This window comes from Acomys minous, assembly GCF_964271855.1.
Source record: "Acomys minous genome assembly, chromosome: 13".
Lineage (NCBI taxonomy): Eukaryota > Metazoa > Chordata > Mammalia > Rodentia > Muridae > Acomys > Acomys minous.
The window spans coordinates 94,015,238-94,042,831 of NC_140495.1; the positions used below are offsets into that span (position 1 = coordinate 94,015,238).

The window sequence follows — 27,594 nt, forward strand, 5'->3', positions numbered from 1 at the left end:
AAGACATTCAAAACAACTAAAACCCATTAAAGGAATACTTTCCAGCCTGATGAACAGCCTGCAGGCTGTGCAGTGTGCTCCGGGTTCCCAGGTTTATGAGCTGTCACCCATGCTGCGGTAGGTTTTGGTGATCCAGCTGTCTTTGAGTTATTTTATCCCTGTAAATAACCCTAATAAAACTCATTAGTTCATTGTCTTAGTTAGGGTTACTACTGCTTCGAGGAAACACCATGACCAAAGCAACTTGCCGAGGACAATTGATTTGGCTCACACTTCCACATCCCTGTTCATCATCGAAAGAAGTTAGGACAGGAACTCAAAGAGGGCAGGAAACTGGAGTCAGGAGCTGATGCAGAGGCTGTGGAGTGGTGCTGCTTACTGGCTTGCTCAGACTGCTTTCTTATAGGACCCAGGACCAGCAGTCCGGGTGACCCCACCCACAATGGACTTGGAGCCTCCCCCATCAATCACTAATTAAGAAAATGCTTTACAGGCCTGCCTACAAACCGATCTTATGGAGGCACTTTTCTCCACTGGAATTCTCTCCTCTCTGATGATTGTAGCCCTGTGTGAAGCTGATGTAACATCAGCCAGCACAGTCACGAAGTTGGACATTGGTGCAAGAGTTACTTCCATCCCTTGTGGGCTCTCTTTCTGGAGTGAGTCCATGTGCACATGTTGCACTTCCCCAGGAAAAAGTCTGTTGTACAGCTGGCACAACACAAAAAAAAAAACGTGACTCGGGGTAAACAGAAGAAGGATTAAGAGGAAAAACATTTTTAGAAAGGAATTTAAATATGTTCAGAGACAGAAGAGATGGGTGAACAATTAGGACCGCTTGCTACTCTTCCCAGGGAACCCAAAGCTCGGCTCCCAGCATCCCCTGTCAGGCAGCTCTCAACCATCTGCAACTCCAGCCCCAGGAAATGCAATGCTCTCTCCTGACCTCTGCAGGTACCTGCGCAGACACACACACACACACACATACACACACACACACACACACACACACACACACACACACATACACACACACACAAAATAAAATAAAAATAAAAAAAATAAAACATTAATATGGGAGTTTGTTATATGTCTTCATATATGAATTCTCTCTCTCTCTCTCTCTCTCTCTCTCTCTCTCTCTCTCCATTTCACAGTTTTTCATTTTGGTTTGGTTTGGTTTGGTTTTGGTTCTGTGTAGCCTTGGCTGTCCTGGACTTGCTTTGTAGACCAGGCTGGCCTCAAACTCACAGAGATCCACCTGCCTCTGTCTCCCCAAGTGCTGGGATTACAGGCGTGTTCTACCATGCCAAACTTTTCTATTTTTCTTTTTTTTTTTTTAAGATTTATTTATTATTATGTATACGGTATTCTGCCTGCATGTACATCTGCATGCCAGTAGAGGGCACCAGATCACATTATAGATGGTTGTGAGCCACCATGTGGCTGCTGGGAATTGAACTCAGGACCTCTGGAATAGCAGTCAGTGCTCTTAACCTCTGAGCCATCTCTCCAACCCCTTTCCCCTTTTCCTTAATATATGTGTGTTTGTGTGGGGTGTGTGAGTATTTACATGTTCGTGTGTGTGAGTGTGGACATTTGCATATATGTGAAGGTCAGGAGGACAATCCTGTGCGTTGGTCCTTGTCACCCACCTTGTATGGGACACGGTCTCATAGTCCGTGTTGTGTATGCTGGTCTAGCTGGCCAGTCAGCTGGCAGGGATTCTTTATCTTCATCTTTGTCATACTTTCATTTCTGCTTCTGTAATAAAAATACCCTGGAGGAAAAAAAAAAGCCTGGGGAGAGAGGTTTATTTGTCTTATACTTACAGGTTTACAATCCAACACTATGCAAGTCAGGAGAAATGCCTGAAGCAGCTGCTCATGTCTTGTCTGCAGACAAGAGAGGGAGAAATGTACCCGCACTTGCTCAGGTTTCCTCTCTACACTTACACGGCCCAAGGTCCAAGCACAGAGAATGGCGCCCCCCCACAGTGGGCAGGCCACCCCACCTCAGTTAATGATACTAAGTCAATCCTCCATGGGCCAGCCTGATACAGATAACCTTCACATAGAGATAATACTTCTTCTCAAGCATTTCCAGGCTGCGTTAAGTTGATGCCTGACGCAAAGCATCGCAATCTCCCATCTCTCCATAGGGGTGCTGAGGATACAGATGTGTACCCACCCCACCCCACCCTGCCCCCGTGCCCTGCCTTATATGGATTCTGAGTGCTAAGCATTCTTTCTTCCACCGGTTTGATGAGCTAATTCAAGACACGTTAAAGTATTTAAGTGTAGGTTTTTTGGGAGCATCTCTGGGTCAGGGAAGCCACCAAGCAAGGCGAGACAGAAAAGCAAAACCCCCTTTGGGGACAGGGGTTGCATGCATAGAGAGAGGAAAGAAAGAAGGAATGAAGGAGCAGAGACGGAGGGAAGGAGGGAAGAGAAGGAAGAAGAGGAGGAAAAGGAAGAAGAGGAGGAAGACAAGGAATAGCAGAACCCTCAGGAACCAAAATGTCTGGGATACATAGTGACGATTCTCCTGGGTTGAAAAGTTCAGGGTAGAGGGCAGGGTATGCCAGCCACGCCCTGTACAGGTAGGGACTGAGGGATGCTGGGAGAACCAGGAAGTCAGGTCTGATTTGATTAAATGGCACCTCTTGTCGCATTGTCTGAAGCCCAACACTGTGGATCCAAACTCAGCAGATGATTTGCCCAATGTACTGATTAAGAGTATGTCCACTGTTACGATGATACTACAATCAGTACATACAATCATAACTGATTGACTCCATTCTCTCACACTGTATCTCTGAAAACTACAGAGGATCTCAGGGTGTTGCTGATTCCAAAGAGTGTATCTCTGGTCATTTCCCCATATTCCCAGAGCATTTCTCAGGAGCCCATCATAGGCAGGGACTATATATCTCAGGTCTAGAAACAGGAGCTTAGATTCAAATCCTTATCTCTTTTGTAACTTAAGAGATGTATTTATTTATTATGTCTACATTGCTCTGCCTGCTTGTACCCCGGAAGGCCAGAAGAGGGCATCAGATCACATTATAGATGGTTGTGAGCCACCATGTGGTTGCTGGGAATTGAACTCAGGACCTCTGGAAGAGCAGTCAGTGCTCTTAACCGCTGAGCCATCTCTCCAAGCCCTCTTTTGTGACTTTAAATGTCTCACTTTATAGTCTCACTTGTTGGTGTGTAAAATGGAGGCCCTAATAATATCCACTCTCTGGGGTTGTTGGAAGGATTAAATATGAGTCTCCCTCCCCAGGCTCTGACTCGCAGGACATCAGGAAGAATAGATCTTGAGGGCAAAACTGTAGTTATCCCCACAGCCAGCACTCAGTGCGGGTGAGTTCGAATCTCACATGTGTTCCCTTCTATAAATTTCTGGATTTGTGATATTGTGGGATTTCCATGAGCAGAGACCGTTTCTATCGCAGCGTATGGGGAGTATTTGTCATTTTGCTGCTTTGGTTGTTCTATGGAATTCCATCTCAGAGAGTTTTGTGTATCTTCTCACTAAAAAAATAGGCATTGGTTGGAAGTTCTGGCAGGGGGGTTGGTGTTCATATATCCATTAAGATTGTGACCATTGACCTCAGGTTATTTCATGGCTGACCTCTCAATTAGATTTCAAATCTCCTATGGCACCACAGGTGTTACCCATTGTGACCTTATCATTTGTGGGAGAAAACAGAACTTCAGCACGGTTGAGTAATGTCTGTCGTCTCTCCGCCCTTAAACAGGCAGACAGTGGCAGCAGATATTATGTTATATGGAGCTTATTAAATGAGCATGGGGGGGAGAGGAAAGAGGGGAGGGGTACCCCAGAGAGAGAAGCTAGAGAGGAGAGGAAGTAGAAAGATAGAGAAGAGAGAGAGAGAGAGAGAGAGAGAGAGAGAGAGAGAGAGAGAGAGAGAGGCACCATGTGGAGGGTCTGTCTTTCATATGCCCCTGTGGCAGGTAGGCAATGACATCACAGGTAGGCAGGCTGAAGCAGAATGCTAATACTAACTCCCCACCAACCCCATGAGACACTCAAGTCTTCTTGGCTCTCTCTATTTTCCAGTATAAAATTCTGGAAACGTTCTCAAATGTTTTCTCTTTCTGCCCAAACCCTTCCATGCCTCCTCCCAGCCAACCTCCTCATTAACATTTTGACTTGGCTCCCACATAGGCAGTTCAAATTGTGCTCATTCTAAGGGTACTCAGTGTCTCTTCTGTCATCTGGGTACACTTCCTGCATCTTCTGGTGATGAGTATATCATCCACATAGTAAGCAGGTAACTCACACTGACTCCTGATTCCTTCCTCTCCTTTAAACATGGGATTCAAAGACCCTGCTTGTTTTACTTGCAAACTGCTTCCTTCCCCCCGCCCCCCCTAGTCCCTAAACACCACCCTAATTTTATTCTAACTGCTTTGCAGCCCTTTGACTTGCTCACCAACCAGGAAGCAAGAAGTGCTTAAGGAGAAAAAAAAGAAAGCACACTGAATTCCCTGAGCCCTTCTGCACACCCAGGCCCTGTGTTAGGCACCATGTGTGCTGTGATCACAGCTCATACGGCAGCATCCTGATTCTACACAGGAGGAAGCTGAAACTCATTCCAACTGTTTATAAAGGCTGGAGGCACATTTTAAAACCAACCAGAGCCATTGCCTAAGGCAGCCGACACCCAAGCCTACTATACCCCTAAGCCTCAGGCACACAGAAGGGAAACCATCCAGTACTCTGCAGAGAGGCCATCTGTATAGAAAAGGCCTCCAGCCAGAGCTGTGACCTTCAGGAGAGGCAGGCAAACACAGCAAACTGATAAGGAGGAAACTACGAGGATAAAGATCCAACTGGCCAGATCCATCTGGAAGTTGAGAGCCAAGGAGCTCATCAGTAAAACCTATAAGTCACCCTGCCCCGACCCAGCACAGGGCAGCTATGGGAGGAGCAGAGCTATAGAAATAAATAAATAAATAAATAAATAAATAAATAAATAAATAAATACCTATCCATATAACCAGCCCTCAATGGAGGTGGGGCTTGAACCTAACACCAAGTAGTTCCACATTCCTTCCCACCAATGTCTGGTTATATAATGGTGTGAGGTTTCTGTGGAGTGAGACTATTTCTATCACAGTAGAAACCCCTGTGAGTGGCAGCAGACAGAATCTAATTTCACAGCCCAAGTCAACAGAACCCTCCTTGGAAGCTTACATGTGGAGATACTGTTAATCCCAAAGATGGTAGGAGAAAGCCCACTGACCCAAATCATCATGGCTAAAATAATTAAAGCAAGCCATATAGAGGGATGTTCATTCAGAACATGGATGATCTGGCAAGAAATCACATGCAAAAATCTTCTAGGTCTGTGTGATCCAGCTGGAATACAAACATGCCTTTAATCCAGGAAACAGAAGCAAAAAAATCTGAGTTCAAGGTCAGCCTGGTATAGAGCAACAATTGAGTCAGGAGAATAAAAGTTATTTTTACACAAGCAACTCATTAAAGCAAGCTTTTTTTGTTTTTCAAATTCGTGTATATGGGCTACCTCCCCCTAAGGTGGGTTCAAGAAGTCAGCCATGGATGTGAGGAAGACAAGGTTTTTATAGCTCACGAGTAGTGGGTTTCCAAGTGGGAGATTTAGTAGGACATATAGATGATGATACAGGAGCAGACCATCATAACAAGTCAGTCATAACGACATCCGGACACAAAAACATGATTGCAAGGTGGTCAAACAGCAGGTAGGCATAACAAGGTAGTGATAACAACCCTTCTGAAACAAGAATAGGGCTGCAAGATAGTTTGTTTGTTTGTTTGTTTGTTTTAAACAAAAGCATGACTGCCATTCCAGCAAGCAGTACAGACCATGTAGTTAAAGTTACAGGCAGGGAATAGCCCAATGAACCTAGTTTGTCTTTTCCATAAGAAAGATCTTAAGCCTAAGATGGAGGCAGGCTGGTTTTTTTTTTTTAACACACACACACAAACACACACACACACACACACACACACACGTCTTTTATTTATGTAAATATGTATATATATTGCATACCACCTCCCTGTCTTCACAGAGGCAAGATTTTTCCCCCTGTGAGTCTAGACAGTAAATCTCTTTAGCATATGAGCTCTATAAGACCTGCTGCTCCTACTACCTGCCTTATGATTACAAAGTAAGAACTGTCTTTGACAATACAGAAACAAATGAGCAACTGTGTGCCAACAAAACTGTACCCATGGACACTGAGATTCTAATTTTAAGATTATCATTTTATATAGCTTCATATGTTATATAGTAGTCTTCCATCAATTTTTTTAACTGTTTTAACCCAAGTGGGAAACAGACTGGAGATATGCCTCAACAGGTTAGAGCACTCAATGCTCCTCCAGAGAAGCAGTGTTCAGTTCTTAGCACCCACACCAAAGTAGCTCACAAACTCCTGTAATCAAGCTCCAGGGGGAATCTAATGCCCTCTTCTGGCCTCCTTTGGTACCTGCACTCATGAACATATACCCATATGCAGTCATACCTATACAAAGCTAAAAATAAAATAAATCCCTTTTGAAAGACAGAAGGCTAGGACTGACACCCAAAGTTGTCTTCTGACCACCACACATATGCATATGCTGACTCTCCTCCAAAACACACCATACACATAAACACACATACATAAAAGTAAATAGTTTTTTAATTCTTTTTTTTTGGGGGGGTGAGACAGGGTTTCTTTGTGTGGCCTTGGCTGTCACTGTCCTGGACACACTTTGTAGTCTAGTCTGGCCTTGAATTCAGAGATCTGCCTGCCTCTGCCTGCCAAGCACTAAGATTGCTAGTGTGTGCCACCATGTCCAGCTAATTCTTAATTCATAGGTTGTACAAAACCATTGATATAGAAGAAACTATATAAGTGATAAAATTGGAATTATAAAGGAATTACCAAGAGATTTGCTCAAGAGACATTAAATCACACAAGTGGAATTCAGCTAAAGGAAAAGTGCCTTCTCCAGTATCCAAAGATAAGTCTTATGCTAACTAAGCCTGTTATGATATAAATATTTGTTTACCAGGATTGACCAGCCATTAGTCCCTGATTCGCATACCAAAGATATACCTCTAATGGACAGCTTGGCACCATGGAGTCGGAGGAGGGAAGACATGGGCAGTATAAGGTCACAACCATTATTAAGTCCGGTCCAGCCATTAAGTCTCCTGTGCTCTTATCAGGAAAAACATAATTTTCCATGTGGGCAAGATGACCCTGGGTAATAACTATTCAAAAAAGAATAGCACCTGTGGCCTTACATAATTCTGGCAATATGTAATATCTTTGCTGTAAATCTTTCAACTGCCTAAACAGCCAGACTTACATTCTCTTGTCTCTGCTTAAGTGTTCAAAGTGTATTCCTTGGGGCTGGGACCTGAAAGGGATTTAAAGATGATGGTTTTTATAAAATGCATAAGCTAACAAAATCTTCTATTAGGGATCAACTCTTACTTAGCCCAAATACCCAGGCACTTACACACTTTCCTGCATCTCTGAGTACTCGTGGTAACTTCTCACCTACAAGGTATATTATTTCTATTACACCATGTGAGAGGCCAGATTTGACTCATGGGTTATAATTTCCTTTACTCCGGTTTAGCATCCCCCAGCATGGCCATAGTATCCTCTTGGGCAGGACACATCTTTACACATCTTAGACCTGCCTAGACTCCTTTCCCTGACTAACAGAAAAGTTTTTCTGAATTGTGTCCTATATACTTCGAGTCCTACCAGCTGAAGAAGCAACATGATGTGTACAACATTTTTTTTTTTTGGTCACATAGTATCCTCAACTCAGTGAGACTCACAATGGTAGTTATCACTCCCTGAGCTCTAAAAATATGCTAGCCACTGCACTAAGCACTTTCAAGATACAATCTTAGTTATATCTCATGGCAACCCAAATCAAATCCCCCCAAAATATAGCTTCCCAGGAAACCATGCTGGTGTCCATGATCAGGGCTGCTGTAGAAGAGTTGAGTTCTGTGTTCCATGCTGCTATGAGCTTCTTTTGCAGAGGTATCGATGACCTCAGACTCATGACTGAGAATGAGAGATATTGAAGACTTCTATAACAATCCCCCCCACCTCAAGCAGAAAGAAAAAGAGAAAAAGAAAGAAAGAAAGGAAGGAAGGAAGGAAGAAAGAAAGAAAGAAAGAAAGAAAGAGTCCTGACAGGAAAATATTGAAGAGATTAAATACACAATTAAAAATTGTGATAAAGACTACTCAGGTATTAAAAACAAGGAATTTCCAAAATTTGTAGACAAATGGATGGAACTAGAAATGATCATACTGAGTGAGTTAAAGAAGCAGGAAGACTCACATGGTATATACTCACTTATAAGTGGGCACTAGCCCAAAAGGCATGACACATGGAAGTCTTCACTTACCAGGAGATTGGGATAGATGTGAGGATATCACACTGGGACTCTAGGTAAGAGGAATATAGGAGATGGGGAAATAGAAGGAACCAGAGGGTCCTAGAAACCTACAAGTAGAACATCATGACCCAGGGCCCAAGGGGGTCTGCTCAAGCTATTGCACTAACCAAGGACCATACAAGTAGTAAACATCGAACCCCTACTCTGATCTACCCAATGGACAGGACATTCTCTGCAGTTATGTGGAGAGCGGGGACTAACTCTGACATGAACTCTGGTGCCCCATATTTGACCGCCTCCTCTGGGGGGGGGCACTCAAAGAAAGAATAAGCAGGCTACCAAGACGAGGCTTGATAGTCTATGACCATATAGAGGGGGAGGAGGTACCCTCGATCATAGACCTAGGGGAGGGGAATAGGGTGAAAGTGGGAGGGAGGGAGGAACAGGAGGCTACAAGTGATGGGATAACAGTTGAGTTGTAATCTGAATAAATTAATTTAAAAAGAAATAAATAAATAAAAACTAAAAAAAAATGTGATAAAGATGCTGAAATATAGCTCTCTTCACAGTTGACGGCTAGCAGGGGTTGGGGGCAGGGCTGCTCCATTTTCTTTAAGGAGTTTGACCATGCTCCAATGAGTATACAGTCAACACAAATTAGACTTGATATATTGGGGGGAAGAGGGGGCTACAAAGATTGGTGTAGAGGAACTGTAATTCAGAACATGGCTTCTCTGGCAAGAAATCATATCCAAAGACCTTCTAGGTCTGTGTGATATGGCTGGAATACAAATACACCTTTAATTCCGGAAGACAGAGGCAAGCCAATCTCTTGAGTTCAAGGCCAGCCTAGTACAGTGCAAGTTTCAGGTAAAGAAAAGCTTAGGTCCAGGCTTGGTGGTAGACATCTTTAATCCAAGCACTCAGGAGACAGGTATGCAGATCTCTGAGTTCAGGCCGTTTGGTTGAGTGTGAGTTGAGACGCAGTGCAATGGAGTTGAGTTTACAGCAGTTCAGCTCGTGGAATTCAGGGGCTGTTTTTACAGGGAGTTTACAGAGACAGGTTGAATTGAGAACAAGATAGACACAGGTGAAGACATAATGAGTCAGAGAATGAGAGAGAGAGCTAGAATATTAGAACAGATTGCTAGAACTAGTATGAGGCCAAGCAGAGCAAGTCAGTCCGAAACTGAGAGAAGCCACTTTGAATAAGTCAACCTGGAGAGGAGTTTGAGCCAGAATGGCTGAGTTGAACCAGACAGACAGATTTCAGAAAGAACTAGAAAGGGTAAGCTTATTCAGCAGTAAGACTCAGAAGTTAAAAGCATTCTTGGCCTAAGTTAGATTGTATGGAGGTTAGAACCTTCCAGAACTAGGCCTAGGTTAGCCGACAGAGGCAGTAAGCCTTGGAGACGACAATTATCTCAGGTGAATAAAAAGTTACTTTAACAGGTGGGAGGGTGGACCTGGGAGGAATGCTTAGAGTGTACTGTATGAAATTCTAAAATAGTTAAATATTATGTTGGGCCAGGCGCATGGTCAACACCTTTAATCCCAGCACTCAGGAGGCAGAGGCAGGTGGATCTCCCTGAGTTAGAGGCCAGTTTGGTCTACAAAAGGGAGTCAAAGACAGCCAGGGCCACACAGAAAAACCCTGTCTTGAAAAGCAAAAAAATAAAAAAATAAAAAATAAATAAAAATAAATAAATAAATTATGTTGGAGAAAAATAAAATCAGAAAATTGGAAAAGAAAGAAATGACATTGATGGTTCCAGTAAACTGAGGTAGTGGTGGGAAAACTGGCAAGTTAGAGCAATAAATTTTACCTAAAAAGTCCTTTGCCATCTTATATCAAATGGGCCAGTGGGGTTCATGTACAAGTATGTGACTAAAGGATTAATATCACCTTGTCTTGGTCAGTTAACTATAAAATGCCCTCTTCTGGCCGCCATGGACGGCACAGGCACTTGCTGACTTGATACCCATCTATTCACTCCCAAAAGACAGACAGGAGGATAAGAAGGCAAAGAGAACATGGAGCAACAGTTACCAAAAACCAGGGCACCAGACACTGCGGGCCCTGTGTGGATCCCATGAAAAATTTCTTTGAAAATGCTCGGGGAGTGGATGAAATGCTTCATACACGTGCCCTGGGATGTATTATTAAGGTGGAACAAGGGCAGCCAGGTGCAGTGGTGCACGCCTGTAATCCCAGCACTCAGGGAGGCAGAGGCAAGTGGATCTCTGTAAGTTCGAGCCCAGCCTGGTCTACAGAGCAAGTCCAGGACAGCCAAGGCTACACAGAGAAATCTTGTCTCAAAAAAAAAAAAAAGAAAGAAAGAAAAATTTTTTAAAAAAGGATGGGGAAAGGGTAAGCTTTTGTCATCAACCTAAGGAGATTTAGGTACTTTGCAGTCAGGTTTTCTAAAACTTCAGAGCTGAAAACCCATTTCTGTTCAAGAATGAGTGTAGACTAGAAAGGCAGGACAAGCTTGCCAAAACCAAAATATAAATCCCAGGATTGGCTCTCCCTAAGCAAAACAATGCCAAGGTCTCCACTCTCGTTCCCTCAGATGAGTTTTCTGTACCTGGAGAACCCACCCCACCCCCCACCCATCCCCCGTGTCCCTACCTATTCATCACTCCAGAGGGATGCCAGGAGGTGGCCCACTCAACACAGTCACCAAGGACCCACGCACAGTGCTTGGCTCTGTAACTACAAAGAACATTCCATTAATTCTAGTGAGGCTAAGGGCCTCATTACAAATGAACAACCTTGTAACGGGGGATAAACGGCCTGATAAGGTAACGGTGGCAACAAGAGCACTCACTAAGGGACACCGATGACCCACCGACGACAAGCAATAGTTTGGGCTATGGTAGCTCAGAAGCCAATCTGTCCTTGTGACATTCCTCTTGGCTGTGAAGGTCTACATCGTCTTCGAAAGCCATGGCAGGCACACTGAGCCCTGATGACCCAAAGGAAACACAGCTGGTAATTCCCAATAAAATACGTAGACAGTGGCAGCTTCTGCTGAGGGGATGTTCAAGAGAAGCCCCAACTGAGGACTCAGCAACAAGGCAGCATCCTTTGTCAGGCTCAAGAAGCCTCCTGCCTTAGTTACTTCTGCAGCCCTGTGACCATTCTAGCTCACACCTTTAAAAGGAACAGTCTGTCATGGTAAGAAAGGTGCAGCAGAAATTCACATCATTGACATCATGTGCTGGAGAGGCCTCAAATGTTGGCAGATCAGGAAGCAGATAGCTCAAACCAGAACCAGAGGTAGATATCAGCTCTAAGACCCACCCCCAGCAGCCTACTTCTGTAATGAGAATTTGGGCTTTCTTAAAAACTCAGTTATGCTGCGTGGATGTATTTTTGTTTTAATCCCAGGTGTGGGTTATGGGCCTGCTTTGGATTCTCGACAGCTGCTAACTATGATTTGCCTCATGCACTAGCAGGGGCATGAATTTTGCCAGCTACAGATGGTTTATGTTTGGAACTCTGCAGACTCCTGAGAAGGTATAAATACCAGAGCCCAAGGAGAGATGGAGGGAGGGAGCTCAGAAGAAGAAGAAGAAGGAAGAGAAGGAGGAGGAAGAGGAGGAGGAGGAGGAGGAGGAGGCTGATGCTCCCCCCTGCTGCTACTGGCTGTTGTTGTGGTAGTTATACAAGGGGAAGTTAGTGATATCCTAACAACAGAAGACTGGACTTGCCCCAAGGAACCCAACAACCCTAATCAGCAGGAAGTAGTAAAGAGACCTACACCTCCTTTCCCCTCTAACCTTCTGTCTCTCTTACCTGGTGTTGGGGTGTTGGAAGGGATTGGGGTAGAGAAGGTGGTATATAAGAACCAAAAACAAACAAACCAAAAAGAACCAAATAAAATAGATAAAACAAGTACACCAACACACACCAGCTAGCTCAGCCACAGCCCCAAAGACTCCACACCCCCCTCAATGAGCAGCATTGCAGAAAACCAAGAGTTCAAACTCATTGAGCCTGTGAAACATTTCACACTCAAATGGCTACAGCCCCACATGTTACTGAAGTGCTGTTATCCATCTGCCCTAATGCATCACTGAATTAAGACCACACGAGGGACCCCAGTGAGTGTCCCCCTTCTTTAGAGTTCAGAAAGGACAGATTTTAAAAAGTGACAGCAAGAAAACTCAAACCTTCAAGGTTAATTGTTTGCTTGCTTTTCAATCTGATTTTCTGAATTCCCTTGGTGTCACCATGAGTGGCCAGGACAGACAAATTTTTAGCCACCTTTGAGGTTAGCTAGGAACTATTAAAAGATATGGGAAGTAAGAGGTAAGTGGGAGACCAAAGAAAAAGATGCCAAAACTTTAGGCTAAACTAAGAACCGGAAATCATTAAAGGAGTAGGGTACCAAAACTCTCTGGCTCTTCAGGCCATGCCTGAAAGTTCGGCGTAAAGGTAATATGAATAGTTGCTGGGGATAGAAAGACAGTAAGACATAGTCCTCACACAGGAGGGATGGCGAAACACAGAATAGCCACCACCACTGAGAACAAGCAACTAAGGGACAGACACAGCCTGTACTGCGAGAGGAAGGGAGTAACCACACAGGGACAGGAAAAAAAAGAAGGCAGAACATGGTGGATGCAACACTCAGGGCAGGTGACCTTTGAGTTGATGAACGGAATAGCGTTAAAATGAGAACTGCACCCCCCCCAAATGTTTGTGTGACACTATTTATACTCGCCCTAAATTGAACCCCACAAATGTGCCTCAGCAGGTGGTTGTACAAACAGTAGAGGATGGTAAATAAATAAATGGTACCATATAATGGCACCATGGATACTTGCTGTGACGTGTGAATCTTGATAATATTATGCTAAGAAAGTCAGGAAGCTAGGAGGATGGCTCAGTCAGTAAAAGCGCTTGCCTCGTAAGCTTGAGGACCTCAGTTCTGATCCCAGGCTCCCATGTAAAACTCCAGGCAGGGTCTGGAGAGATGGCTCAGAGGTTAAGAGCACTGGCTGTTCTTCCAAAGGTCCTGAGTTCCATTCCCAGAAACCACATGGTGGCTCACGGCTATCTAGAGTGAGATCTGGTGCCCTCTTCTGGCCTGCAGGCACACATGCAGGCAAAATACTGTATACATAATAAATAAATAAATAAATAAATAAATAAATAAATAAATAAAACTTTTTTAAAAAATTCAAGCAGAGCGGCATGCTCTTTTAATTCCAGTGCTGTGGTGGCAGAGACAGGAAGACCCTTGGAGCTTTGGAGCTGGCTGGGCAGCCAGTCCAGCAAATCAGTGAGTCCATGTTCCATAAGAGATGATCTTTAAAAAAAAAAAAAAGCCAGTGAGCAGTCACAGCACAATCCTGACCCAAGTTCAATCCCAGAATTCACATAAAGAAGTTGAGTGCATTGGCTTGAATCTGTAATCCTAGCACCTCTACAAAGACATAGGAGAAGGGAGAAATGGGAGAATCACCCAGAAGCTCAGGGGCCTGCCATGCTAGTGTGTGCAGAGCGCCAGAAACAAGAAAGTCACTGCCTCAGCAGAGGGGAGAGGTGATTCCAGAAAAAGAAGTCCTCTGACTACATGAGCATATGGCATGTGCACATGTACACACACACACACACACACACACACACACACACACACACACACACACACACAAGACACAGGCAAAAATAACACATATGCAGAAGTACAAGTTAATAAAGTAAATATTGGGGGCCGGAGAGATGGCTCAGCGGTTAAGAGCACTGTCTACTCTTCCAAAGGTCATGAGTTCAATTCCCAGCAACCACATGGTGGCGCACAACCATCTATAATGTGATCTGGTGCCCTCTTCTGACCTGCGGGTGTACATGCAGGCAGAGCACTGTATACATAATAAATAAATAAATATATTTTAAATAAAGTAAATATTAAAACAACAATAAAGTGGAGAGCAATAGATAAAGACATCTGACATCAACTTGTGGCTCTCATGTTCATGGATACACACAAATAAGAATGTGTTACATCACATACACACACAGAGAACCAAAAGCCAGCTTATTACATGATATGTCTTATATAAAATCAAGAATAGGTAAATCCATTAGAGACAGAAAGTAAATTAGTAGTTTCCCAGGCTTGGCTCTCAGAGGGAAGGGGGTTATGGCTGTCTTGAGAGAGTACTGAAAACATCCTAAGACTGACTGTGCTAATGGATATACAACTGTGTAGAGAAACTGGAAACAAAAACACTGAAATGTATATTTATTTTTGTCTTTTTTTTTTTTCAGCGCTGGAGATTAAGTTCAGGGCCTCATGGATCACAGGCAAGTGGTTTACCACTGAGTCCCAGCCCTGATTGTATGCTTTCGTGTGTGTGTGTGTGTGTGTGTGTGTGTGTACCGCGTGTACCATGCACATGCCTGCTGCTCTCAGATGTCTGAAGAAGATCAACGCCCTGAAACTGGGGTCACAGATGGCTGTGAGCCACCATGTGTGTTCTGGGAACTGAACCTGGGTCCTCTGCAAGAACAGGAAGCACTCTCAACAGCTGAGCCATCCGCCCAGTCCCTAACTGTACATTTCAAGTCAGTGGATTGTGCCATGTGTGAATTACAGCTAAGTAAAATTCTTGTTGTTTTAAGACAACGGCTTCTGCCACAATCACCCTTGTGCAGGGACTCCTGAATCCCCATCGGTTACCTGGGAAGCGCAGGCATGCTCACCAGAGCTGAAGAGGCACCTTAGTCTCTCATGTCTGCTTTGCAGCCTGTTCTGGGAGCCCACCAGCAGCTTTTTGGCCTCGAGCAAGCTGCTTCCCCTCTCACCACCATTGGTCTACTCTGAGACCAGTTTTTATTAGTTCTACCTGGGGGCCCTCAGAGACCTCCCTTTGAAAGAGGCCCACTAAGTCACATCTAACAATAGGCTGGAAATAGTAAAATTCTCATTACTGCATGGGGAAGTGAGCTCAGACTAACCCTTAACTGAACGTGTGATACTATATGAGTCTGATATCGTCTTTTCTCTTTCTGACAATGACTCCAATATGCTGCCATCTGCAGAAAACCCCTTCTCTCTGCAGACAAGCGCTCGCCTGGATAATACTATCAGTGAAAAGCCAGGCAGAGTGCCATGTGTCATTCTAAATGACACTGCTAGTGAGTGTCAGGGGGTTAGAAGGTATTAGGAGGGATAAGGGGAGGAGAAGGAAGAAAGGAAGAGGCATAAGAAATCTAAATAAAATAGTTTTAAAAAGTAACACCAAATATATAAACTTCATTATCTACTCACTTATTGATAAACATCTAACAGCCTGCTAGATCTCCTTGCTATTGTGAAAAGAGCAGCAGTAATCATGGGTGTGCAAGGGTCTCTTTGAAAAGACACAGACTCCTTGGTGCATACTCCCAGGAGTGGACTATCAGGGTAGTATGCTAGATCTAGTTTCAGTTTTTAGAGAAGCCTCCACACTAGTTTCTATAGTGGAGTATTAGTGTATAGGCCCCCGCACAGGAGAAGTGTTCCTCTTTCCCCACATCCTCCCCTACCACCTGAGTCAAGCCTATCAAGTCTCATCTGGATGGCTTGCATCCTCTTCCTCTGTGGCCTGGCAAGGAAGCACCCCGCCAGGGGAAAGTGATCAAAGAGCAGGCAACAGAATCCATGGCAGAGACAGCCCCTGCTTCCCTTACCAGGGTACCCACATGGAGACTGAGCTGCCCACTGGCTACATCTGAGCAGTGGGGCCTAGGTCCTCTCCACGGTCTGGTCTTTCTACCCTCTCAAGTCCTCAGAATTCCACTATCTGCTGCTGACAAAGGCCACGCCCCTCTCAGAGCCCCATAAGGCAATAATCACCTACAGACAAACTAAAAGCAGCCCCATATCTCACAGTTTGGATTGAAACAAAAGCATAACATAACTAGGTTTTTTTAAGAATTTTATTCAGCCATTAAGAAAAATAAAATTATTTAATTTTTAGGGAAAAAATAGATGGAATTTAGAATGCATTATATTAAGCAGAGTAACCTAGGTTAAGATAGACAAAGACTATATGTTCTCTCTCATATGTAGATACAAGCCTCTAACTGGCTTTGTTTTTATTTTTAAGTTATCAGTGGAAGTAAATACAGGTAAAGGCCAGGAAACTAGAAAGGGGTGCATGAGGTTGGGGCGAGGGAGTAGAAAAGCAATTAAAGAGAAGAGAAGGAGAAATATCCCAGGCCAAAATGTACAGAGGGAGGGAGAGAGGGAACGGAGAGGTGAGGAGAGAGTCGGGTGAGCAGAAAATCAAAACAAAATAACTTAAGACTGTCGCGCCCTCCCACCGGCAGGAACAAGGCAGACACCAGGATCCTTCTCAATAGCGCTTTATTGGGAGTGCACTTGAAGCTGAAGCGAAAGACCCCGAATACCTGCGAGCACGCCGTTTAAATACTGTCTGCACGTGGCGTGTCAAAGTCTCATTGGTTACATTTGGATGCCTCATTAGCATGCCTCATTAGCATGCCCCATTAGCATGCCGGAAGTTGAGAGGGCTGTGTTGGAGTGCTTCATTTGCCTACCCCTGTTTGGGAGGGGTGCATTGAGAGGGCTTATGTTTGCGCTTGCGCGGGAGCATTAACGGTTGCTGCCAAGTGGTAACGGTCGCCGCCATTATCGGGTGTGGCCGCGCCTTACATAAGACTGCAGCCCTGCTTCAGCTTAGATTGGCAAAGCTGACGACATGGAAGACCCAAGGCAAGCAAAGCGGATTGTTACATTGCTCTCTTAACAGCAGGTTAGACGAACAGGCTGAGTAAATAGCCGGATAGCAGTCTTGAGTTCTAGGTGACCTCAAAGTGTATTATTAACGTGTCTGTCAGATCCAGCAAATTTTCTTCTTATCCTAATGCATTGCCACACTATGTTTATACAAAGTGGAATTTCTCAGTGACAATTATAAAATCAAAATATCAATCAACTCTAAGGAACATTGAAGATGCTTATGTCCAGCAACATCAAATATTCAGCCAAATTGTGTGTGTGTGTGTGTGTGTGTGTGTGTGTGTGTGTGTGTGTGCATCCATGGGGGAAGGGAGGGTACACATGTGGGAGAGGTGTATGTTGAGGCCAGAGGTCAAACTTAGGTGTCTTCCTCAGTTATTCCCCGCTTCGTTTTCTAGGTAGGGTCTCTCACTTTTACTTGGAGTCCACCAATTTAGCTTGTAAGGCTGGCAGGCCAGCTTTAAGGATCTGCCTATCTCTGCCTCCCAAACACAGGATTACAAGTGTTCATTTTTATAGTACAATAGTTTCATCAAGATATAATAAAAATATCCATTGAGCTATAATAAAAATATTGTAAATAGATCTTTGAGAATTACATATAGGCATATATTTTACTCATATTATCCCAACTTTCAATACTCTCTCTCTTTCTCTTTTCTCTCTCTCTCTCTCTCTCTCTCTCTCTCTCTCTCTCTCTCTCTCTTCTCTCTCTCTCTCTTCTCTCTCTCTCTCTTCTCTCTCTCTCTCTTCTCTCTCTCTCTCTCTCTCTCTCTCTTCTCTCTCTCTCTCTCTCTCTCTCTCTCTCTCTCTCTCTCTCTCTCTTCTCTCTCTCTCCTCTCTCTCCCTCTCCCATTACCTCTCGTCCCATTAGTGCCATTCATGTACTCCTGGCTATGGGACCATCCACCGAAGTGTATTCAACCTACGAAGAGCATATCTTTAAAGAAAGCTGACACTCCCTCCCCCAAAAGTCATCAGCTGTCAATAGCACCTCATGTAGAAGTGGGAGCTCATAATCCCCTCCCCATCCATGAGGTAATTCTGACTGGCTTGATCTGCTGCAGGTCTTGTGCAGGCCACCACGGTGACTGTGAGTTCATGACTGCACGGGTCCTGTCATGTCTAAAACACACTATGTGCTCCTCCCCTCCCTGAACTCTTACAATCTCTCCGCCCTCTTTTCCACTGATGGTCTCTGAGCCTTGAGGAGAAGTGTGTGGCTGAGAACTCCTCAGACATTTATTCTCTGCACTTGGACCAGTTGTGAGTTTCCACATTAGCCTCTGTACACTGTGCAAACAAACATCTACGATGGGTTCTGAAAGCATCATAAACCTATGGGTTAAGAGATACAGCTATAGAAGTAATTTGATACTGTGCCCCTGTAGCAAGATGAATTGCCTTTGGTGCCTATGAGCTCCCCAGCCATGGGTTCTTAGACAGATTTACTACCATGCATCCATTCCCTTCTGTGGAGCAGGCCTTAAATCCAACCAGAAAGCAGTTGGTTGTCCCCATAGCATCCGTTCCAGTCCTGCCCCCCTTGGCACATCTCACCAAAGCCAGTCAAGGTACACACCTGGGGCGAGACTGTTGGCAGCTTCACCCCCCTCCCCAAGCAGCTTACATAGTGTACCTTCCAGCACTGTGAAAACTGTCCAGCAAGGAAGATGCTTTCTGCATAGCGTCCGACTGATTTCTCTTGTGTTCCATGACCACTGTGTGTGTGGTATCTGTATAACAGCAGACTGTCATCAGGTACTGGTGGGGCCCAACTTTTTTTTTCTTTAGATTTGTTTTTTATGAATGAGCATTTTCCCTGCATGAGTGTATGTGCGCCACATGCGCGCCTGCAACCTGCAGAAGTCAGAGGAAGGCATTGGATATCTGGAATTGAATTTATAGATGGTGGTGAGGCAGCATGTGGATCCAGACCCTAGTTCACATCCTGGTTCTCAACTGCTAAGCCATTGATCCTAATTTATTTTATTTTATTTTTATTTGTAATTATGTTACATATGAGTCGGGGGGGGGGGCTGTAAACATAGGTGCAGGTGACTGCGAAGGCAGAGGTGTGAGATCCCCTGGAGCTGCAGTGGCAGGCAGCTGTACCTGATAGGGGTACTAGGAATTGAAATCAGTTCCTAGGAGACTAGTACATGCATTTAGCTACTCAGCCATCTCTCCATCGCGCCCAGCTTTCGTGACATGGGTTCTGCGAATAAAATTCCAGCCCTCGCGGCAAGCACTTCACCAACTGAGCATCCCCCCAGGCCCAAAATTAAAATTTATATATAAAATACATACTATATATATAAATAATATAAAATTTTGATCTAGACTTTAATTAACAGTAAAAAAAAAATACTTCTCTAACAAATAATAGTTTTAAAATCTATTTCCTTGCATATTGGTACTATTTGCATACCTATATTCAAGGTCACATAAAAAATGTCTCAGATGAAAAGAAGTCACGTGTGGAAAATAATCCAAGAATCCCTAATCTAGATAAAGGTAAGAACGGTTCCTGGGGACTCTTTGATCTGTGCCTACACAGAGTATCAGCTCTAAATCTGTAATACAGAAACTTTCCAAGGATGTTAGGTCAAAACCTAGAAGTACCCAGCCAGCCAGGAGATGCGGGCCTAGGAAGAGCTGGTCAGTGTCTTTTCTCACACTGACATTGCACATCCTGAAAACTAAGACCCCTGAGATGCTCTGTCTTCTCCTAATTCTCATCGTATACAAAAAAAAAAAAAGTGCCTCCTTTTTGCAAGCTAGAGAGCTTCAGCTAGGCACACTGTTCCCTCTGATTAACCTTTGAAATAGACATTTGTTCCCCCTCCCCCCATTTCCTGATTGTTTGAGGCCAAGCTTTCCTTAAAGGTCAACGAGCCTTGCACCTAATCTGGCTTCTAATTACTTTTGTAAACATTTCAGGAGGAATAAAAGCCAACATGATTAAACACATTCCCTATTATCTGCTCAATCCCTTGCCGACAGGGCAGAGAGCCTGCACAACTGGCACTATGGGCTCCCTACGCTTACTTGTAACCACTTAATTGTTTAATCTGTTTAAATCAGTCTCCCAAACTTGATGGAGAGCTGTGGCAAGCAGACGGTCTCCAGGTGCATACTCTGAAGCCTCATCAGAAAGTCCAACGTCTTCCTTCAAGGTGGGGTGTGGGAGTCAATAGGTTTTGTTACTCTTCCAACTAACTCTGATATAAAACCCAGCATGGTAGTGCATGCCTTTAATCCCAGCAATTGGGAGGCAGAGGCAGGTGGATCACTGTGAGTTCGAGGCTAGCCTGGTCTACAAAGTGAGTCCAGGACAGCCAAGACTACACAGAGAAACCCTGTTTCAAAAAACAAAAACAAATAAAACCCAGTGTGAAAAGCAATAGTTGGTGGGTGAGATGGGTCAGTGGGTAAGGATGCTTGCTGTCAAGGCTGAAAACCTGAGTTTTATCCTCAAGACCCATATGGTGAAAAACAACTGACTTCTGGGAGTGGTCCTCTGACTTCTACACACAAGCAATATGGCGCACACACATGCACATGCACACACATGCACACATTAAATTATTAAATGAAACTTAGAATACTTTAGATAATTTTCCCCTTGACATGGATGCCTCTCTGCTCCTCAGGCCATCCCCACTCCATCCCTTACCTAGTGACTCTTACGACATTTTCCCTCCTAAGGAAGATGACAAAACGCACATTGACCTCACACACACACACATACATGGGGGGGGGGGGAGACAGAGAGACAGAGAGAGAGAACACACACACAGACACCCACATACGCATTCCTCTGTGTGTGTGTGTGTGTATGTAGCCAAAATGATATTAAAAATTTCCTTCTACTAACTCCAATTGCTAGGACTTCATGTTTTACTGGCGCAAAACTAGTAGAATTTAAATATTAAAATTAAGTGGTAAATTTTAAGAATTATGTAGCTGGCCCTATCCAGCTGTGTTAAGAGCCCTCGTTGTTCTTTTGGGGGGAACATGGTAACCAGGCAAGTACCCCCAGCATCTGCAACCCAAGACCTGCACAGAAACTAAAGCAAAGGCCCAGGTGTGCTTCCAGGAGCTGCAGGAAAGATGCAGGACTCCTGTGAAGCCAACCTGATTTGCCAACACTGAACAGTTAGCTCCCCTGATGACGTCACTGCTATGGGCATTTCTCAGTCTGGATATCAAAGTCCTGCTCTGTGTGTTGCCATGGTGAAACACCAGAGACTGAGCCATGGACAGGCTACAGAAGGTGGTGTCTCGTGCTTCTGGGGACTGAGAAGCCCAAAATGAAATTGTGAGTTGGTTGGGCATCTGGTGAGAAAGCCACCCCGCACCACCCCCTTACCACCCCTACCCTCACTCCACCCCACCCCGACTCCCTACCCCTGCTTCCAAGAAGTATCCTGTGTGGACAAATAGGAGTCCTCAACAAAGTCCCTGCCACAAGTCCTCTAAGGACGTTAATACATCCATGACATGATGGTGGGACCCATGTGACCTAGCTGCTTCCTACAGGCCCCGCCTCTCCAAGCTGATGAAACGACCCAGCAAAATGTTTAATCTCTAAAACCCACATGCAAATTCCTAGTGTGACAGCATGCATTTGTGGTCCCAGCACTAAGGGGCTGGAGGATCCTGGGAGAATCACTAGCCAACCAGCCTATTTGGTGAGCTCCAAGCCACAAAGCCAAGTCTCAGAAGAGGTGGGCAACGTTTCTGGAGGTGACATCTGTGGTGTCTTCTGACCTCCACATGCATACATACACACATACACACAAACACACACACGCATGCACACACATACATACACACACATACCTGCTGACACACGAACACATACACACACAGGCATAAAAATGCTTGTTTCAATGTGCCCAGCTCTCAAGAGGCAAAGGCAGTCAGATCTCTGTGAGTTCGGGGCCAGCCAGGGCTATTACAACAGAGAAACTCAGGGGGAAAAAAAAATTAAAATATTAAAAAAAATAACAAAAGACTCAATGTGAATATGAATAGCTGGCAGACATCATTCAGACCAACACATGTGTAGTATCCGCTTTCCCCCTGAGGGGCCTCCGCCTACACTTGCGGGGTTTCTAATCTCACTGGTACCATTCCGTCCCCTACACGGTATCCACTGGTGTGGGAAAGGGGGTTGGCGCTCGCGTGAGAATGTCCTGAGTCTTGGGAGTATGATTTTATGCAGTAAGCAAGATATCTCTGCAGAATAAAACCCTGTCCTAACCCCCCACCCCATGGGGGGGGGGGGGGAACCACGCCGTTAGGAACACACACTACAAAATTGGAATCACTCACAGTCTGAGCCACACGATCCAGTCCTTAATTACGGCTTTGTCAGGAGAACTTATTGCAGCATTGTTCAGGTAGCAAGAGCCCCGTAACAACCTAAAAGGCCCTTGATAAGGGGCTATTAAATAAAGTGTGGCACATTCACATGAAAGAATTCCATTACAGAAAGAGAGAGGGAGGGAGGGAGAAAGCCATGTGTACCGGTACGATGGTATCCCGGACAGTTTATGAATTTTAAAAGGCGAAGTGTAGGAAAGAACTACAGTGTGCCTCGTTTAGCATTTTGATTAAAAAAGAGAAGCCATACCTAGCTATATATATGCTTGCATAGGGAATTTCTCCAAGGTTTCTAAGACACTGACTGTGTGGGGAAACAACCCGGAGAGGTACAGGGGGGAGGGGGGCTAGTTCCGCCTCTAGAACTCTGAGTTCTATGTTATGCAGAGGTCATCTTTTTAAAAATATAAATACCGTCTTTTCTGGTGCTGTTGCTTTGTGTGTGCTGTTTCACCCCCACCCTACCCCCCACCCCCAGCCCCCACCCCCACTCCCCACCCCCCACCACTCGCCCATCCTTGCTCAGGGGCAGAGATGCTCCCCAGGGCACCCCACAAGGAGCAGGTGCTTTGGATGTTTCTATTCTGAACTAATCAGTTTCTAAAAGAACTCAAGCTGGACAAATAATTCTTTTGAAAACCAAAGTACCTGCCCAGAAAGACAGAACCTCTGGGGAGGATGCTTTTCCATCCTGAAATTTCATGCCTGCCCCCTGCTCAGAGCATCCGCAAAGACAGGGACTACAAAGCTGGCCGTGGTGACACACACCTGTAACCCCAGCGCCCAAGAGGCTGAGGAAAAAGGATATCTAGTTCAAGGCCAGACCGAGTGACTGTGAGTTCAAGGCCAGCCTGGGTATATAGCAAGATCCTGGAGGGGGGGGGTAGAAAGAGAGAAAGAGAGACAAGGGGAAGGAGAGGAGAGGAGGGGGAGGGAAGGAATAAAGGAAGGAATGAAGGAAGGAAGGAAGGAAGGAAGGAAGGAAGGATGGATGGATTAGCAGGTTAGAGTTTTTAGAGCACTGCATTACCCTCTCCATGTGTTGGAAACCAAAAAGCCAAAGTCACAGTCTGTGCAATGTTGTGGAAGTCGCTAAGCACTGGCATCTACCTGTTTGCCTCTTCACAACCCCACGAGGCAAGTACTCCGCCAGGAGTCAGGGAGACAGGCAGCAGGGACCATGGCTTGCCCGAGAACACAGCAACCTTGAAAATGGGAATTTCAAAAGCTCTATTTTTTTTTTCCTCTAAAACACAAAGCATCTGTCCATTCATTCCATAACAGGTCAGTAGAGTGACTGCTAGACAGACCTCCCCGACTTATGAATGTGGGACCTATGGCAAGTTGAGTGGCCTCCTTGGCCTTATCTTATCAACCAGAGTAAAGAACTTCTAAAGACAATGCTGGTGATAGTGGCAAGCTTGCCTTGCACACACCAAGCCCTGGTCTTCCATCCTCCACCTGCCGCACATAAGCTGGGGGTGGTGATGTGTGCCTACGATCCCGGCGGGGGTGCAGTGGCTAACTTTGGTCATCAGATTAACACACCTGGTAAGAGGGAACCTCACAGAGCAGTTGCCTGTATCAGACAGTTGCCTTGATTAGTGATGGATATGGCAGGGATCTGTTCACTGTGGGAAGTGCTGCCTCCCTGGGAGATTATCTTGGCTTGTATAAGAAAGCTGACTGAGGGCTGGAGAGACAACTCCGTGGTTAATAGCACTGCCTGTGTAGTGGTGCCCGCCTTTAATCCCAGCACTCAGGAGGTAGAGGCAGGTGGATTGCTGTGAGTTCAAGGCCAGCCTGGTCTACAAAGTGAGTCCAGGACAGCCAAGACTACACAGAGAAACCCTGTCTTGAAAAAAAAGAAAGAAAGGAAGGAAGGAAGGAAGGAAGGAAGGAAGGAAGGAAGGAAGGAAAAAGAGCACTGCCTATTCTTCCAAAAACAAAAAACAAAAAAACAGGTTTGACTCCCAGCACCTATGTGCTGGATTACAAGTATCTGTAAGGCTCCAATTCCCAGAGAGATGATGCCCATTTCTGCCCTCTGAGAGCACCAGGAATGCATGTAGTATATAGACATAATGCATGCCTGCAAAATGCCCATATACATAAAAAAAAAAAAAAGAAAGTTGACTTCTCATAGGAAAAGCAAGCCAGTAAGTAGTGATGACCCCCACCCCACCACCATGGTCTCTGCTTCAGCTCCTCCCTTGCCTTTCCCACCTTGGCTCCTCCCCTTGACCACCCCTGTCCCACCCTCACTGGTCAATGCTTTATTACAGAAACGATGAAGCAAATTAGAACAAGGCGGGGAGGAGGACCAGTGTCCATGATGATGGGGTCCAATGGAGTGAGTGGTACAGTGTTGCATCACAGCATCCATCTTCCTATCTAAGAGTAGAAACTCTACAATTAAGATTCCTATGCTCGTGGTGGCACACACCTTTAATCCCAGCACTCAGGAGGCAGAGGCAGAGGCAGGTGCATTGCTGTGAGTTCGAGGCCAGCCTGGTCTACAAAGCAAATCCAGGACAGCCAAGGCTACGCAGAGAACCCCTGTCTCGAAAAACCAAAAAGGTTCCTATGTTCCTAGAGGTTTCCTCACAGCATTGTACATAAAGGCTGGCACTCTCCATCCTAGCCTAGTCATTTCAAAGGTTTCCACTATCCGTCCTGGTACTGTAAACTATTGTGATGTAAACAGATTCTTGCCAGCTTGCCAGGGGATGTCAACAGCAAACTGTCTGAATGCTGCTGCTTGATAGTTGGTCTAAACAAGACCGATGTCACTGGCCCCTCCAGCGCAGGAAACTATAATGGACGATTAATTGCTCTTGATCACCATATCGGTAGTGATGGCAACAGTAATGAAATAAACACATCTTCCTAATACAGGTTGGGCACGAAAATGTTCACTCTATTACCGGTGTCATTAACTCTGTTAAAGTAAGTGATGGCAAAATAGGAACACACACACACGCACAGAGAGAGAGAGAGAGAGAGAGAGAGAGAGAGAGAGAGAGAGAGATCTTCATAGCAACAATAATTTGGCAGTTGTCCTTGGGCAGAAGAACCTGTGTAAAAGCTTTGGGACACAGATAGAAGAGTCAAGGTTGTGCCTGGGAGCCGGCTTGCTGACTGTAAAGGCAGGTGGGCTCAGAGTTGGGACAGAACACACTCAGACACCAGGTACTCAGCACAAAGGAAAGTTATTACCCTGGAGGGACAAGGTGAGGAGCTGCCTCTGGTGTCTCTGCTGGAATGGTTGTTAAGGAGGAAATGGTGAAATATTTGCTAGGTTGAGTTGCTGAGTCCTGATTGGACAGGTTAGCCAGGGTAGCCAAATAGTACATTTTGATGGCTGGACCTTGGTGTTCAGTCTCAGGAATAAGTCAGTAGCCAAACAAAGGAATGGACCCTGAGGTTTTAGCCAGGCATAAGGAAGTAGCCAACTAAGGGAATAGACCTTGGTGGCTAGCTTTAGAAATGTAATCTAATGGTTTCACAAGGGAACAAGAAGCAGGTAGGCAAGCCCTGCCAGCACCATGTTTGTAATGCTTGGGCCTGTTAGAGAACTCGTCACTGACCACATCACAGACATGAATATTTCTCCATCACTCTATGGACTTGACCACAGCCAGGTTTGCTCTGCCACTACCATTATCCACCAAACAAACAACCCAAAAAGAGCCTAGAAGAAATGGGATAAAATATCCAAAGTGGCCGGGTGTGGTGGCGCACGCCTTTAATCCCAGCACTCGGGAGGCAGAGGCAGGCGGATTGCTGTGAGTTTGAGGCTAGCCTGGTCTACAAAGACAGTCCAGGACAGCCAAGGCTACACAGAGAAACCCTGTCTCCCAAAAACCAAAAAAAAAAAAAAAAAAAAATCCAAAGTGCTGAAAAGGAGTGGAAGAGATGTAGCTCAGGTGGTAGATTGCTTACCTACCATGCACAAATCCCTGGGTTCGATTCCCAGCACATAAACCTAGTGCAGCAGTACGTGAGTGTGAGCACTCAGGAGGTCGGCACTGGAGGACCAGAAGTTCAAGGTCATCCTTGGCAACATAGAAAGTCTGAGGCCATATTAGACTAGAGACCCTGTCTTTAAAATAAGTGTTTCTCACAAGAAGATGGCTGATGAGTTTATGAAAAAGGTGCTAAAAATCACTATTGCTCAAGGAGATGCAAATTAAAACGCCAATGAAATACCACTTCATCCCCGATGGAACAGCTATGATCAAAAGCAGAAAAGATACATGTAGAGAAAAGGGAAGGTTCACATCTGTCAACGTGAACGGGTGCCCATGCAAGTTGGCACAGCTGTGGGGGAAATAAAAACAGTATGGAGGGCCCCCCAAGAAATAAAAAATGAGGGCCTGGGGGCTCAGTGGTTTAAGAGAACAAACATATTTCTTTTACAGAAGACTCAAGTTCAGTTACCAGCACCCATAGTCACCTGTAATCCAGCTCCAGGGGCTCTGACGCCCCCTTCTGGGCTCACTCAGTAGCACTTGCCCTCATATGCACACATACTACACACACACACACACACACACACACACACACACACGCATGCGCACACAATTTTAAAAAATTAAAATGTATTACAATTTGGCAAGTCTACCACTAGGCTTTGTACCCCAAAGAAAATGCACTGATGAAAGGGAATGAGAGGTTTGCACCCCAGTGTTCTCTGCAGCACAACTGGACGCAGCCAGAGAGAGATCATCTAAAGATCCGTCGGCACACGAGCAAACCGAGTAATACTCAGACATAAAAATGAAGGAAATCCTGCCACTTTTAACGGCATAGATAACCTGGGGGACACTGGGCTAAGTGGAATGTTCCAGGCTACTCGAGAAGCACAAACACTGCATGACCTTGTGCGTGAACTCTAAGTAACACAGAAACTGATAGTGAAGTGGCAGGCCCCAGGACTCGGAGAAGGGAGAACGGGGAGGTGTTTGTTGGCATGGGTAAACACTCCGTCGTGAA

At 45.1% G+C, this 27,594-nt stretch overlaps 1 long non-coding RNA gene across 1 annotated transcript in view; it reads right to left on the reverse strand.

Moving 5' to 3' along the window:
• Window positions 1-1,175: 1,175 nt before the first annotated feature.
• The window catches only part of LOC311581161, an 87,766-nt gene continuing 61,347 nt past the window's right edge, over window positions 1,176-27,594 (reverse strand). Inside the window, exons 2-3 of the long non-coding RNA XR_014773675.1 lie at window positions 11,073-11,156; window positions 1,176-1,895 (exon numbers count right to left, since the gene is read on the reverse strand). This is a non-coding gene — a long non-coding RNA (uncharacterized lncRNA). The remainder of the gene's footprint in view (window positions 1,896-11,072; window positions 11,157-27,594) is intronic.